This window comes from Pseudophryne corroboree, chromosome 2, assembly GCF_028390025.1.
Source record: "Pseudophryne corroboree isolate aPseCor3 chromosome 2, aPseCor3.hap2, whole genome shotgun sequence".
NCBI lineage: Eukaryota > Metazoa > Chordata > Amphibia > Anura > Myobatrachidae > Pseudophryne > Pseudophryne corroboree.
Window position 1 is genome coordinate 479,657,094 of NC_086445.1, and position 13,515 is coordinate 479,670,608.

A 13,515-nucleotide genomic window follows, 5' to 3' on the forward strand; every position below is an offset into this window, starting at 1 on the left:
CATGCCGACATCGCTCTAGTGTGTACCCAGCATTACATACATATGGTCCTGCAAAAGCCTTCCTTATATTTGGTATCCGAGCTATAGGTCAACCACAAAAAGGTTGACATTCATTAGATCGACCATTAATGGTCGACATGCATTAGGTTGACATGGTCAAAAGGTCTACATATGAAAATGGTCGACACACATATGGTCGACACAGCTTTCCCCCCCGCATTTTATCAACTTTTTCATACTTTACCATCCAGGTGGACTACGATTGGGAATAGTAAACTGTGCTGTGCGCAGCGGTAGTGGAGAGAGGCACCTTGCCCGAAGCTTGTGAGGGGACGCAGTACACTAATTGTGGTTCCACGTGCTTTTACTTAGAAAACACAAAAAAAACTTACAAATGTTGTGTCTACCTTTTTTGTGCCAACCTTTTGTCATGTCAACCTTTTGTCATGTCGACCTTTTGATCCTGTCTACCTTTTTGTCATGTCGGCCTCATTAAATACACAACCGCATATTAAGATTTGTTGTATTCCAAACCAATACTCTTATCACATGTGTAGCAATCTGTACTATGGGCCTGATTCAGAGATTACGTAATGTCAGTGTTGTATGCATTGGAGCGATCTTTGGTACTGCGCATGTGATATGTTGCACTGTGCATGTGCTGCAATGGTCCCTTTGAGAGTTTATATGCAAAGTGAGTGACAGGCAGAGGGATTTTGTGGGCTGTAAGAGGTGCTGCAACCTGCTACGACCGTTTGGAGGGCATGTCACAGCTTGCAACTGCTATCCCTTACAGAGTTTAAATGGCATCAGTGTCTTACTTCCAATGGCGATGCTGCGCAACCATAGGGTAACTCAGGTCAGTTATTGACCGATGTACATCCAATGGTTGTGGCTTCATACACAAGCGGCGTATTTTAGACTCCCTCATTGGGTGTCTTTAATATAAATCCTAGTGGATGCGACATATGCATATTTTGCACAACTGCTGTGCACTAAACCGCAGCTGGGAAGGCATCTGAATCAAGCCCCATATACGTTTGGGTGTGATACAGATGATAGACAATAAAAACACAAGCAGTCATTAGGTCTACACCATAGGGTCAACAGTCAAAAGGTTGACAGTCAAAAGGGCAAGTCAAAAGGATGACAAGGTCAAATGGTCAATACAAAAAAGAGTTTGTTTTGGGGTGTTATTTTGTGTTTTTAAACATTTTTTTACCCAAATTTGTTGAAATGCTTTGCGCGCCACGCTTCGATCTCGTGGATTGCTCAACTCTGCTTTGTCGGCCATAAGGTTACGAAAGGTACAGTAATAGTTTGTGACATGGATAATAAATTTGTTGAACTGCATCCCCTTGCAGGCTCGCTTGGATCGCCACACTTCGGGCTCGATGGCTTGCTCCACTGCGCTCACCACAAAGTTACTAAAGGTAATAGTTTGTGACATGGATAGTAAATGCAGCAAAAGTCATAAAAACACAAAAAATCCCTAAAAAATTGTGCATGCATCTCAATGGTAACTGCTAGGGGACGCAGATCATAATTGCATGAAAATCCATACAATTTTGAAGGGTGTTACAGGGGGGTGACTGGGGGGCGTCTATCGGCAGCAGGCACGTCAGTGGCATGTTGGTGTCACGGACTGCATTGAAAGATACAGTTCCACTGGCACTTGCACCCATATACCACTGGACATTCTGAGCAACCTTAGGGTTGTTCTAATGTTCTAGTGTGGCCGTTGTCCAATTGATGGTGCGTATTTGTTTCAATAGGATGCTTATTGGTCATGGCATTACCATACAGACTCAGTAAACAAAAGTTGCAGCCACTACTCCATCCACCTCTGAATTAGACCCTCAGTAACAGGAAACTGGCCTTACCTGGCATGCTTAGGTTCATTAATGTGGTAGTTGGTCCTCCAATCATTTATGCCACTTTTGATCAGCAACCACAAGAGGGTAAAAGCACATATGTGGGCACAGGTGCGAAAGGGGTGAGGGTACAGAAGCACACATGGGGTGAGCAGGCAGAGGCACACATGGCGTGAGTGGGCAGAGGCACACATGGGGTGAGGGTGCAGAGTCACTTATGGGGTGGTGAATGTGGTAGAAGTACACATGGGTGAAGGGGACATAGGCACAGATATGTGGAGTGGACAGAAACAAATATAGGGAGGAGGCAAAGGTACAGATAGTAAAGAGAAGAGACACAGAAGAAGGGGGAGAGGCCTATACTGTATATAGAAAGGGGACAGAGGCACAGATATGGGGATGGGGTAGAGGCATCGAGAGGTGTGGGGGCATAGGCATGAATGGTAATGGAGCAGTGGGACAGACTGTAACGGAGAAAAGGGCACTGGCACACATGGGAAACTTTAAGCATCTCTGTGCATCACTGCTACTGTCTCACTTTGCCTTGTGTGCTGTGCACAATGCAAGCTATGGGCCAGGTTTTGACTCGGCTGCAAGTGGAAATACTGGGGTCAGTCCGACCCATTCGCACGCTGCTGTTTTTCACAGCTTTACAAACAGATTTTGTGCAGTCTCTGAGTAGCCCAGGACTTACTCAGCAGCAGCGTTCACTTCAGCCTGTCCGGGACCGGAAATGACGTCAGCAACCCTCCCTGCAAACGCTTGGACACGCCTGCGTTTTTCCAAACACTCCCAAAAAACGGTCAGTTGACACCCACAAGCGCCCTCTCCCTGTCAATTTCCTTGCAAACGCCTGTGCGAATGGATCCGTCACACAAACCCATCGCTGAGCGGCGAACCGCTTTGTACCCATGCGAAGTGCCTGCGCTTTGCGGTGCATACGCAGTTTAGACATGATCGGCCGCTGTACGAAAACGCAGCCTAGCGATCAGGTCTGAATTAGGCCCTTATTACAATGCAGTCCATTACCACTAAAGATTGAGACACATACATGCTCTAGGCAGGTTAGCAAGCAGATACGTGTCTCATTCAATTTTCTTTGCCCCAGGCCAAATGATTCAATAAGGCCAAGAATGTATAGTATTTAGGAAGATGACTATACATCATCTGTCCGAGGCAAGAAACTGGCCCATTTACGGCTGCTGCGCCGCATTAACCCAAAGGTCTGGCAACTTATCACAGATTCTATGTGTTAATGCCCATTAACAGATCATTTACAGGGCAAGAAAAAGGGGCTCTGATTGAACAACTCGGGCGTTATGGCCCGACGCTATCACCCCTTGTCACAGCTGGTACATTATTGGAGTGAATTCTGCTCTAAGCGATACTACCGCCATTTACACTAGACAGAACTGTAATAATAGGATTTTAATTACCTACGGTAAATACTTTTCTTGTAGTCCGTAGGGGATACTGGGAATCCATTTAGTACCATGGGGTATAGACGGGTTCACTAGGAGCCATGGCACTATAGAAGTTTGTGTGTGCTGGCTCCTCCCTCTATGCCCCTCCTACCAGACTCAGTTTAAAAAATGTGCCCGAAGGAGCCGGTCACATCTCTGGAAGCTACTGAAGAGTTTTCTGCATTTATTTTCTGAGTTTGTTATTTTCAGGCAGGACTGGATGGCACCAGCCTACCTGCTTCGTGGGACTTAGGGGGAAAAACGGCCCAACCCCACTAAGGGTTAATGGTCCCGTTCACCGCTGACAGGACGCTAGCTCCTGAGGTAACAATTTGCAAGCCCCACCACGGCAAGTGTACATTCCATTAGCATGCCGCCACCCCTAACAGAGCCAGAAGAACGAAGAGTGGTGAGTACTAAGCCGGCATCCCGGTTAGCGGGTTGCCGGCCATTATGGTGGCATGAGGGTACGGAGACGCACGGCTTCTACGTGGGGCGGACTGAGTCTCCTAAGTACACTATTGTGTACAGTACCCAGACTGGCAACACAGCCATAAAAGGAGTCTGTCTCCATTTTATGCACCAAGACATATAAGCCAGTATAAAGAAGAGCGGGAAGACAGCGTGCCATTGAAGGGGCGGGGCTTCACTATGAGCGGACCCAGCAGTTCACAAGCACCATTTTCTCTACTGCAACTGACACAGACTGACAGGGACGCGCAGCTCCTCCGGAAAGCCTCCAGTTTACCTCAGTGGTACCAGGGGGTGTAGTGTGAGTGGCCGGCGGCCGGAATCCCGACCACCGGCTTACCGACAGCTGGGCGAGCGCTAATGATCCCCTTGCGGGCTCGCCACGCTGCTGGCACGGTGGCGCGCGTATTCTCCCTCCAGGGGGGTCGTGGACCCCCAAGAGGGAGAAGTGCGAATGCTTGTGCAGCAGAGCGCCTGCAAAATCTTTTTGTGCAAAACAAGACCAGTCCTGTAGTTACTCTTCGTGTGCGTTGATTCTAATGACGGAGGGATGACTTTTGACGTCATACACCAGCCCAGCGAACGCCCAGCCACGCCTGCGTTTTTGTAAACACTCCCTGAAAACGGTCAGTTGCCACCAAGAAATGCCCACTTCATGTCAATCTTCCTGCATTTGGCCGTGCGACAGGAATGTTCGTTAGACTCTGTGCAAACCCACGACGCTCATTGTACCGGTACGACGCACCTGCGCATTGCGGTGCATACGCATGTGCAGAAATGCTGATTTTTAGCCTGATCGCTGCGCTGCGAACAACGGCAGCTAGCGATCAACTCGGAATGACCCCCTAAGTCCCTAATCTAGGTACTTAGACTGCAACCCGGCTAAGCTTGGCATTAGCGATAAGGGCGCCGTGTGCTGGTTCCATACTCTCTCTGTGTCTCTCTTGAAGGGCTCTTTCTGGGTTAATTGTGCTTTTAATCTTTTCCTGTGTGTGCGCTGTCACTAAAAACAAAAACAAGTATTCCGTGATTTATATAGACATCTACATACTATAGTACCTGCATTTTGCATTTTCAAAATGTATTCCTCTCACAATGGTTTTACATGCATCACTACATGAATGTGCAGTATGACTGCATTTAATGCTGGCGTGCTGCAGTGTAATGGGTGACACTGATAATCGGACCATTCGCTTAGGTGGGGTGTTAGCTTACTTACGGATGAAAAGTGCAGAAAGTGTACACCGGCGTACCGCCGTGCACCCCGCAGACACAGCGAGCACCTGAACCCGGTACCCTGCGCGCTATATAGGAGCAGCAGCAGCGCACACAGCGCGGAGCGGCCGCCACAGACACATACAACAGTCTGCGATATGCGCTCACTCCACTGGGCTGGCAGCCTAGCACTGCAGCCTCAGTCAGCGGCGCCTCATTATCACCGCCTACTGGCCACTCTGCCAATCACAGGCTGGAACACACTGCAGCCCCCCACTCACACAGGCCAATGAGCGCGACTCTGACATCCCCCCCTTTGCCCGGCGGCTCCGGCTGTGCGCGCGCTGCGCGTGCACGGTGACGGAGAGAGAGAAAGGCAGCAGTGAGCGGCGGCGGAGATACATGATGCTGGGGGGAGGGGGGATCGGAGCTGACGGGGGCTACTGCTACCCCGAGACCGGGCACAGGTGAGCGGCACATCTAGCAGTTTATTACCGTCGCTCGCTGAACGATAGCTGTCAGGCACCTTCCTGCATGATTACAGTGTGTGTGTGAGTACTCGGCGCTGTGTAGCCGGTCACAGGTCAGTACTATGCGGCTGGGGACACTGGTGCTGCTGTATATCCGGCTGGGGCAAGTAAGTGCTTAACATCGGGCGCCTGCTGCCGGGCCGGAGGTGGCCAGTAGCGGAGCTACTTAGTTGCCCACTGATGGGCACCGGGGCACAGGCTGTGACTAACGTTGGCAGGGCGCTGCTTGCTGTTCCGGGGCCAGATGTGTATGCCCTGCACGGTGACGCTTTGCCCCAACTCACTGTCATGTGTTCCCCGGGCCATGGGGGCAGCAGGTTGGCATGTGTGTGTGTGGCAGCGGGGACTGTAGGTGCCACTGATGGGTGTTACACGGGCACAGTGTTTTCTGTCCTTATCACTGTTTTGTGCCGTTTTCATTCTGCTGTGACATGTATGTTTGTTAGCTATCTCTGTAGAGTTGCCCGATGTACCCTGCCAAATACAATCTTGTGCCAGCTGGACCCCTCCACAGCTAGAGTCTGACAGGAGTCTAGGTATGAATGGTCGGTATTGGATGCTACACTTGTGTTACTACTAGCGATTTCTCAGGATGGTAGAAAACACTAAAATCATGTATTTCTGAAACAACTGACAGCTTGCTTAATAACTTGCTATATATAAAAAAAATAAACTTTGTTATTTATCTTGAAAGTGGAACTGGAACCTTAAGCATGAGCTTCCAGTCTGGGGTGCAAAGCCAGCTCACACATGATGGATTGGCTGGCAAAGCGGTAAACTCCACTAGTATTGCTGGGAATTGCTGTGTCTTCATGGGCCACACTGTGTATGTCTGATCCCTGCTATCCTCCATTGCCTAATATGCATGACTGGGAAAGTAGGTCAAATGTCCAACTTCAGTAACTTTCATGCTGATTATTTGGAACACAAGCCACTTTTTTTTTTTTTAATGTTTGCAGTGTTTTGGAAGTGTATAAATAAACTTTAATGAAATGTTAAGCATACATTTTTATTATTAATTATGTGTGTTTTATGTCAGCATTCTACGGGCGGTATTCAATTGTTCCCCCCCCCCCCCCCCCCCCCCTCCTCCTCCACACCCTTGGCTGCCCGACGGCAGCTATTTAGTTGTTTCTGCCGATGGGCGCACTAACATAATTTCTCTATCGTCCTAGTGGATGCTGGGGTTCCTGAAAGGACCATGGGGAATAGCGGCTCCGCAGGAGACAGGGCACAAAAAGTAAAGCTTTAGGATCAGGTGGTGTGCACTGGCTCCTCCCCCTATGACCCTCCTCCAAGCCAGTTAGATTTTTGTGCCCGGCCGAGAAGGGTGCAATCTAGGTGGCTCTCCTAAAGAGCTGCTTAGGAAAGTTTAGCTTAGGTTTTTTATTTTACAGTGAGTCCTGCTGGCAACAGGATCACTGCAACGAGGGACTTAGGGGAGAAGAAGTGAACTCACCTGCGTGCAGGATGGATTGGCTTCTTGGCTACTGGACATCAGCTCCAGAGGGACGATCACAGGTACAGCCTGGATGGTCACCGGAGCCTTGCCGCCGGCCCCCTTGCAGATGCTGAAGTAAGAAGAGGTCCAGAATCGGCGGCAGAAGACTCCTCAGTCTTCTAAAGGTAGCGCACAGCACTGCAGCTGTGCGCCATTTTCCTCTCAGCACACTTCACACGGCAGTCACTGAGGGTGCAGGGCGCTGGGAGGGGGGCGCCCTGGGAGGCAAATGAATACCTATTTTGGCTAAAAATACCTCACATATAGCCTCCGGAGGCTATATGGAGATATTTAACCCCTGCCAGAATCCGTTAAGAGCGGGAGACGAGGCCGCCGAAAAAGGGGCGGGGCCTATCTCCTCAGCACACAGCGCCATTTTCCCTCACAGAAAGGCTGGAGGGAAGGCTCCCAGGCTCTCCCCTGCACTGCACTACAGAAACAGGGTTAAAACAGAGAGGGGGGGCACTAATTTGGCGATATGCTTATATATATATTAAGATGCTATAAGGGAAAACACTTATATAAGGTTGTCCCTATATAATTATAGCGTTTTTGGTGTGTGCTGGCAAACTCTCCCTCTGTCTCTCCAAAGGGCTAGTGGGTCCTGTCCTCTATCAGAGCATTCCCTGTGTGTGTGCTGTGTGTCGGTACGTGTGTGTCGACAGGTAGGAGGACGATGTTGGTGAGGAGGCGGAGCAATTGCCTGTAATGGTGATGTCACTCTCTAGGGAGTCGACACCGGAATGGATGGCTTATTTAGGAAATTACGTGATAATGTCAACACGCTGCAAGGTCGGTTGACGACATGAGACGGCCGACAAACAATTAGTACGGTCCAGACGTCTCAAAAACACCGTCAAGGGTTTTAAAACGCCCGTTTACTTTAGTCGGTCGACACAGACACAGACAGGGACACTGAATCCAGTGTCGACGGTGAATAAACAAACGTATTCCTTATTAGGGCCACACGTTAAAGGCAATGAAGGAGGTGTTACGTATTTCTGATACTACAAGTACCACAAAAGAGGGTATTATGTGGGATGTGAAAAAACTACCATAGTTTTTCCTGAATCAGATAAATTAAATAAAGTGTGTGATGATACGTGGGTTCCCCCCGATAGAAAATTATGGGCGGTATACCCTTTCCCGCCAGAAGTTAGGGCGCGTTGGGAAACACCCTTTAAGGTGGATAAGGCGCTCACACGCTTATCAAAACAAGTGGCGGTACCGTCTATAGATAGGGCCGTCCTCAAGGACCAGCTGACAAGGCTGGAAAATATAATAAAAAGTATATACACACATACTGGTGTTATACTGCGGCCAGCGATCGCCTCAGCCTGGATGTGCAGAGCTAGGGTGGCTTGGTCGGATTCCCTGACTAAAAATATTGATACCCTTGACAGGGACAGTATTTTATTGACTATAGAGCATTTCTATATATGCGAGATGCACAGAGGGATATTTGCACTCTGGCATCATGAATAAACGCGATGTCCATAACTGCCAGAAGATGTTATGGACACGACAGTGGTCAGGTGATGCAGATTCCAAACGGCACAGTATGGCCGTATACAGGAAGAGGACTTGTTTGGGGTCGGTCCATCGGACCTGGTGGTCACGGCAACTGCTGGAAAATCCACCGTTTTTTACCCTAAGTCACATCTCTGCAGAAAAAGACACCGTCTTTTCAGCCTCAGTCCTCTCGTCCCTATAAAATCATATCTGCCCAGGGATAGAGGAAAGGGAAGAAGACTGCAGCAGGCAGCCCATTCCCAGGAACAGAAGCGTTCCACCGCGTCTGACAAGTTCTCAGCATGGCGCTGAGACCGTACAGGACCCCTGGATCCTACAAGTAGTATCCCGGGGGTACAGATGGGAATGTCGAGACGTTTCCCCTTCGCAGGCTCCTGAAGTCTGCTTTACCAAGTCTCCCTCCGACAAGGAGGTAGTATGGGAAAAAATTCACAAGCTGTATTCCCAGCAGGTGATAATTAAATTACCCCTCCTACTACAGAAAAGGGGTATTATTCCACACTATATTGTGGTACTGAAGCCAGAAGGCTAGGTGAGACTTATTCTAAAAATTTTTTTTTGAACACTTACAAAGGTTCAAATTAAGATGAAGTCACTCAGAGCAGTGATAACGAACCAGGAATAAGGGGACTATATAGTGTCCCGGGACATCAGGGATGCTTACCTCTATGTCCCAAATTTGCCCTTCTCACTAAGGGTACCTCAGGTTCGTGGTGCAGAACTGTCACTATCAGTTTCAGACGCTGCCGTTTGGATTGTCCACGGCACCCTGGGGTCTTTACCAAGGTAATGGCCGAATTGATGATTCTTCTTCGAAGAAAAGGCGTCTTAATTATCCCTTACTTGGACGATCTCCTGATAGGGGCATAGTCCAGGGAACAGTTGGAGGTCGGAGTAGCACTATCTCGGATACTGCTACAATCAGCACGGGTGGATTCTAAATATTCCAAAATCGCAGCTGATCCCGACGACACGTCTGCTGTGCCTAGGGATGATTCTGGACACAGTCCAGAAAAAGGTGTTTCTCCCGGAAGAGAAAGCCAGGGAGTTATCCGAGCAAGTCAGGAACCTCCTAAAAACAGTGCATCATTGCACAAGGGTCCTGGTAAAAATGGTGGCTTCCTACGAAGCAATTCCATTCGGCAGATTTCACGTAAGAACTTTTCAGTGGGATCTGCTAGACAAATGGTCCGGATCGCATCTTCAGATGCATCAGCGGATAACCCAATATCCAAGGACGTCTCTCCTGTGGTGGTTATAGAGTGCTCATCTTCTAGAGGGCAGCAGATTCGGCATTCGGAATTGGATGCTGGTAACCACGGAGCCCAGCCTGAGAGGCTGGGGAGCAGTCACACAAGGAAAAAATTTCCAGGGAGTGTGATCAAGTATGGAGACTTTTCTCCACATAAATATACTGGAGCTAAGGGTAAATTTATAATGCTCTAAGCTTAGCAAGACCTCTGCTTCAAGGTCAGCCGGTATTGATCCAGTGGGAAAAACATCACGGCAGTCGCCCACGTAAACAGACAGGGCGACACAAGAAGCAGGAGGGCAATGGCAGAAACTGCAAGGACTTTTCGCTGGGCGGAAAATCATGTGATAACACTGTCAGCAGTTTTTCATCCCGGGAATGGAAACTGGGAAGCAGACTTCCTCAGCACGACCTCCACCCGGGAGAGTGGAAACTTCATTGAGAAGTTTTTTCCACATGATTGTAAACCGTTGGGAAATACCAAAGGTGGACATGATGGCGTCCCGTCTGAACAAAAAACGGGACAGGTATTGCGCCAGGTCAAGAGACCCTCAGGCAATAGATGTGGACGTTCTGGTAACACCGTGGGTGTACCAGTCGGTGTATGTGTTCCCTCCTCTGCTTCTCATACCTAAGGTGCTGAGAATTATAAGACGTAGAGGAGTAAGAACTATACTCATGGCTCCGGATTGGCCAAGAAGGACTTGGTACCCGGAACTTCAAGAGATGCTTACAGAGGTCTTATGGCCTCTGCCGCTAAGAGGGGACTTGCTTCAGCAAGTACCATGTCTGTTCCAAGACTTACCGCAGCTGCGTTTGTCGGCATGGCGATGGAAAGCCGGATCCTAAGGGAAAAAAGGCATTCCGGAAGAGGTCATTCCTACCCTGGTCAAAGCCAGAAAGGAGGTGACCGCACAACATTATCACCACGTGTGGCGAAAATATGTTGCGTGGTGTGAGGCCAGGAAGGCCCCACAAAGAAATTTCAACTCGGTCGTTTCCTGCATTTCCTGCAAACAGGAGTGTCTATGGGCCTCAAATTGGGGTCCATTAAGGTTCAAATTCGGCCCTGTAAATTTTCTTCCAGAAAGAATTGGCTTCAGTTCCTGAAGTCCAGAAGTTTGTCAAGGGAGTATTGCATATACAAACCCCTTTTTTGTGCCTCCAGTGGCACTGTGGGATCTCAACGTAGTTCTGGGATTCCTCAAATCACATTGGTTTAAAACCAGTCAAATATGTGGATTTGAAGCATCTCACATAAAAAGTGACCATGCTCTTGGCCCTGGCCTGGACCAGGCGAGTGTCAAATTGGTGTTTTTTTCTCAAAAAAGCCCATATCTGTTTGTCCATTCGGACAGGGCAGAGCTGCGGACTCGTCCCCAGTTCTCTCCCTAAGGTGGTGTCAGTGTTTCACCTGAACCAGCTTATTGTGGTGCCTTGCACCTACTAGGGACTTGGAGGACTCCAAGTTGCTAGGAGTTGTCAGGGCCCTGAAAATATGTTCCAGGACAGCTGGAGTCAGAAAATCTGACTCGCTGTTTATACTGTATGCACCCAACAAGTTGGGTGCGCCTGCTTCTAAGCAGGCGATTGCTCGTTGGATTTGTAACACAATTCAACTTGCACATTCTGAGGCAGGCCTGCCACAGTCTAAATCGGTTAAGGCCCATTCCACAAGGAAGGTGGGCTCATCTTGGGCGGCTGCCCGAGAGGTCTCGGCATTACAACTCTGCCGAGCAGCTACGTGGTCAGGGGAGAACACGTTTGTAAAATTCTACAAATTTGATATCCTGGCAAAAGAGGACCTGGAGTTCTCTCATTCGGTGCTGCAGAGTCATCCGCACTCTCCCGCCCGTTTGGGAGCTTTGGTATAATCCCCATGGTCCTTTCAGGAACCCCAGCATCCACTAGGACGATAGAGAAAATAAGAATTTACTTACCGATAATTCTATTTCTCGGAGTCCGTAGTGGATGCTGGGCGCCCATCCCAAGTGCGGATTATCTGCAATACTTGTACATAGTTACAAAAATCGGGTTATTATTGTTGTGAGCCATCTTTTCAGAGGCTCCGCTGTTATCATACTGTTAACTGGGTTTAGATCACAAGTTGTACGGTGTGATTGGTGTGGCTGGTATGAGTCTTACCCGGGATTCAAAATTCCTCCCTTATTGTGTACGCTCGTCCGGGCACAGTACCTAACTGGCTTGGAGGAGGGTCATAGGGGGAGGAGCCAGTGCACACCACCTGATCCTAAAGCTTTACTTTTTGTGCCCTGTCTCCTGCGGAGCCGCTATTCCCCATGGTCCTTTCAGGAACCCCAGCATCCACTACGGACTCCGAGAAATAGAATTATCGGTAAGTAAATTCTTATTTTCAGCTCGCTATCCCCAAGGTTGGTGAACTGAAATGAACGCAAAGTGACCCAGTTGAGCGCTCAAACGGGACTTTTTACGTCATGACCATTAGTTTGGTCAGGTTTAGCGCGCGACCCGACACTTATCGGCCCAATAAAAAGAATAATTGAATATTGCCCCGCAATCTCCTGTCACTTTAGAAGGGAGATCGGGCTCGATTTAAGAATTGCATGCCGTCCTATGTTATTTCATCCATAGGTATTTATATTTTTGTATATATGTAGTTTTGATTACATATTTGTTTTCTCTTTTGCGCTGTAAAACTATTGTACATTACATTTTTAAATATGATTTGTCTGCAGATCTAGAAATCATAAGTGATCTATAACCCTATCAATGATGGATAGTACTTGTATAGATAAAGAACATTTAAGGGCTCTTTTATTATTAGAGGGTTTTCCCCAATAAATTACAAATCATTTTGCATTGTTTAGATTGGATTTATCAGAACTATTAAATAATGCTTGTTTGGTGGGACACAGCACTAACTGCCTAAAAATAAATAAAAATGCTGCTTTAAATCTTGCAGCAAAAAAAGGCCCCCCAAAAAATGCTGATAATTAGCGGTCTGTAAAACTTCAGCTTAGTAAATAAACCGCACTGCTGTCTTGAGGGGGGTACACGCATGTTTAGATGTGTGCTGAGCGATTTAGCACAGACCGCTCAGCAAACACATCTCTCCCCCCGCTCAGTACACAGCGCGATGTGTGATAATCAAGTGGCGGGGGTGGCGGTTTAACGTTGCTCACTTCACCCAGTGGTGAAATGAGCGGTGTACTAGATTGTGACAGGTCAGTCTAGAACTGGCGATAGCGACGCGCAGAGCCACGCATCGCTATCGCTGATGGGCATACACACGGAGAGATGTGCTTAAATTCTAAGCAATCTATATCTTGGTTTAGGCTGTGGGAAAAGTGGGTTAAGGTTAGGGATCAGGGTTAACTTCCTCAATTAGTCTGTCAGTATTTTAATTACCTGGATGCCTCTGTTGGTATTTAAACAGCCAGCATTCCAACCGCTGGGATCCCAATACCAACCCGTTTGTCTACAGTTATTTAACTTTTCCTGTTTGTTCATATTTGCTTTTTATAGTCTGCAGTATATGTGGTAAACTATACATAGTAGGTTCAGTGCTTCTTGGCATATAGTTTACAAGTGTCTGGAACTATATTGTAGGGATATGAAACCATTTTTCCACAAGGATTTCCATCTGCTGATGTTTTGCTAATGATGGTGGAAAATGCTGTCTTTCTCATCACTC

General features: G+C 48.1%; 1 protein-coding gene across 6 annotated transcripts in view; it reads left to right on the forward strand.

Moving 5' to 3' along the window:
- The first annotated feature begins 5,316 nt into the window (after nucleotides 1-5,316).
- Nucleotides 5,317-13,515, forward strand: part of TPST1 (tyrosylprotein sulfotransferase 1) — a 248,922-nt gene continuing 240,723 nt past the window's right edge. For 2 of the 6 annotated variants that reach the window (XM_063953848.1, XM_063953847.1), the window contains exon 1: nucleotides 5,317-5,490. The gene's annotated coding sequence lies outside the window, so the exon portion shown is untranslated. Of the gene's footprint in view, nucleotides 5,491-5,519; nucleotides 5,607-13,515 lie in introns of those variants that run through there. The other 4 variants (XM_063953851.1, XM_063953857.1, XM_063953856.1 and 1 more) reach the window with 3 other exon arrangements.